Below are 3,668 nucleotides of genomic sequence, written 5' to 3'. Positions count from 1 at the left end.
GTACATGGACAACAGGGGGATGGGAGCATGAGTGTGCGGGGTGGGGGTGGAGGGAGGTTGGGGGTTAATGGGTGGGATGAGGACACATTTGTAATACCTTAACTAATAATAAAAAATAAAAAATAAACAACATCGCAGAAGCCTGCGGGTTGTGTATTTTCATTTTGTGTGAGATCCGTGGAGTCGGTTTTTCAAACCGGCACTTTGAAATATTTACATTTCTTGGGGGAGGATTGTTAAAGTACATTAAACTATAGGTCCCAATGTTGGCAATATTTTAGCCTTTCGAGGCCCCGCAGAAATAGCTAAATGAAAATTGGATCATGTTTTCAGGCACTGCACCAATGGCAGCAAGTACCCAACTGGTAGTCAAAAGCCAGGGCAGTTTTTATTTTTCTTAAAAATGCTCCTTTGATATGTGAATACATTTCATAGGCATTGGGGAAAAAAGCTTAACCCTTAATTGAACACAATTTTCAGGACTGCTGCATAGATGATTTCCTAGGATTGATAATAGCAAACATTTGTTCCTAACTTTTTAAAAATACGTTTTTATTTATTTCAGAGAGAGGAAGGGAGAGAAATATCAATGATGAGAGAGAATCATAGGTCAGAGAATCACGGATGGGCTGCTTCTGCATGACCCCCAATGGGGATCAAGCTCACAACCGGGGCATGAGCCCTGACTGTAATCCAAGGGTGACCTGGTTCATAGGTCCAGCTCAACCACAGCCATACCAGCCAGGCTGGTCCTAAATGTTTGTATATTTCAGAGAGGAAGGGGTAGAGAGAGAGAGAGAGAGAGAAACATCAATGTGAGAAGGAACCATCAATTGGCTGCCTCCTGCAGGATCCCTACCAGGAATCTGCAACTGGGGCGTGTGGCCTGACCTGGATTGAACTGGCAACCCTTTGGTGCACAGGACAATACCCAACTAACTGAGCCACACAGGCCAGGGCTGTTCTACACACATTTTAATGTAATAGCTCATTTACTCATCACAACAACCCTATCAGATAATTATCCCTATTTTACAGATAAGGAAATAGGGCACAGATTGGTAGATAACTTGCCCAGGTTCCCAAAGGTAATTGGTGATAGAGCCTACCTAGATTAGATGCAGTGCTGATTGTGGGAACTTCAAGCCATGTGTGTCTGGGTGGGGTGTGTGCATGCAAACTTGGGTAGAAAACTATTGTGGATAAGGCTATAATAATGTTTTGGCTAAGCAGGTAGGCCATTAAAAAGGAACTTGACAGAATATATGTACCCCTATGTTCATAGCAGTATAATTTACAATAGCTAAGATTTGGAAATAGCCTAAGTGCCCATCATGTGAGTGGATTAAAAACTGGTACATCTAGCCCTAGCTGGTTTGGCTCAGTGGATAGAGTGTCAGCCTGCGGACTGAAGGGTCCCGGGTTTGATTCCAGTCAAAGGCACATGCCTGCCAAGAATGGGGGCATGCAGGAGGCAGCTGATCAATGATTCTCTCTCTCCATTGATGTTTCTATTTCTCTTCCTCTCCCTCTCCCTTCCTCTCTCTGAAACCAATAAGAATACACACACACACACCTGGGACATCTAAACAACGGAATACTACACAGCTGTAAAAAAGAAAGAACTCCTACCATTTAGACAGGGAGAGCATTATGCTAAGCAAAATTAGCACGAGAAAGATAAGTATTACATGATCTCATATGTGGAATCTAATGAACAAAAATAGATCCAAAGACATAGAAGCACTGAACAAACCTCAGAGGGAAGGCAGGGGAGAGTGGGCAGGTGGGAAGAGATCAACCAATGAACTTGTATGCGTATATACATAATCCAGGAACACAGATGAAGGTCTGGGGTAGAGGATGGGAGCAGGCTGAGAGAGGTGAATGGGGGGAAAAGGGGACATATGTAATACTATCAACAATAAAGAGTAATAAATAAAATAAAAATATCCCTGAATAAAAAATAAAAAAGGAACTTGGTTTGTTTCCTGGGATTCAGGTAAAATAATCACTGGAAGCAGTGACAAGAATTTTGACTGCTATTCCACATTGGCAGCTTCAGTTAGTTGTAAGAGGTCTGAGATGATAATTCTGTTCATGTTGGTTGCATGAGTTCATTTGGAGTGCAATTAGGTTTGCCAAAAGCAGATGATGAGACAGGGAGCTCTGGACCTAGTATTGTAGGTCAGAGTGTCCCACTGCCACCCAGCCTTTATACTGCTCCCTTTGCTGGTTAGCATCTGTGGGCCCTGGGAGGAACAGGACTGCAGCTGAGGCAGACCCAAAGTGAGCTAACAGCTGGAGGCCATCTACTGTGCACACTAGGCCCTCTGAGTGGGGCAGAAAGTCCTTTAAAAAAATATATATTTCAGAGAGGAAGGGAGAGGGAGAGAGAGATAGAAACATCAATGGTGAAGGAGAATCATTGATCAGCTGTCTCCTGTATGCCCCTACTGTGGATCAATCCTGCAACCCAAGCATGTGCCCTGGCCGGGAATCGAACCATGACCTTTTGGTTCATAGGTTGACGCTCAACCACTGAACCACACCAGTCTGTACTGTTCCCACATTTTAAAGGAAGAAAAGAATGAATCCCGGAGCTATCACAATGCTGATGTCACATTGGTAATTGGTGACAAAGTTGGAATAAATCCCAAGGTGTATGGGGCATGCCTTAAAATTCCTTTTTATCTCCCAATGTACTTGATGTTAAATTATTCATTTGGTAGATACACTGTAAATTTTTGTTGATATGTAAATTAAGCCATCTTTGACTTTATTAATAAACCCCCTTTCTGTTGCAAATGACAGAAATCCAATCCATAAGAAAGAAAATTAACTTTTTGGCTGACATTACCAAAAAATTGATCTGTACAGGTTTGGAGGGATTCGGTGGTTCAAACGATGTTATCAGAGCTCTGTGTGACTCTGTTTTGATAGGACCTCTCTGCATGGCAGCATGATGAACTCTGGCATCTCAAAATTTATGGTGAAGGAGAGCATCTTCCCCAGTAGCATTGGGAGAAAGGTTTCCAGAAAGGTCTTGATTCACTTTGTATTATGTCTGTGAATCAAAACACTGTCCATGGAAGGACACTGGCCACTCTGGGACATGTATCTTCTTTAGTTTTGAGAACATGAGTTTATCCTAATTCACCACCAAAATATCATGGACTGGGCGAGGGGGTAGTCCCTAAAAAAAAGGGTTCTGGAAAATTGGAAGATACTAAATTTACTCAATTGTTATATCTCTTTGTCCAACCTTTTCTCTCCAATTCCATTGTCATCAACTTAGTTCAGGATCCTATTTTTAATCTTCTAACCAATCTCCTGGCTGCCGTCAATCTCTTTTAAATTTATCTTGTACACAGTTAAGTGAGCACTCTGCTTACATTAAAGTTATTCCTTTACTTACAGCTATCCCCATTGCTGGAGTGATCAACTCCTTGGCTTGGCATTCAAAGTTCTCAGAAACTGGTTTGGATATAAAATCCCCCCTCTCCCCAACTTTAAAGCAGTGGAGGTGCTAGGTGGGAAGTGAGGCAAGTAAGAACTAGATCAGGGGTCCTCAAACTTTTTAAACAGGGGGCCAGGTCACTGTCCCTCAGACCATTGGAGGGCCGGACTATAGTTAAAAAAAAAAAACTATGAACAAATCCCTATGC

The sequence above is a fragment of the Myotis davidii genome, unplaced genomic scaffold, assembly GCF_000327345.1.
Source record: "Myotis davidii unplaced genomic scaffold, ASM32734v1 scaffold118, whole genome shotgun sequence".
NCBI classification, from domain to species: domain Eukaryota; kingdom Metazoa; phylum Chordata; class Mammalia; order Chiroptera; family Vespertilionidae; genus Myotis; species Myotis davidii.
The sequence above is the reverse complement of the archived record's forward strand: the minus strand, read 5'-3'. Positions refer to the sequence as shown.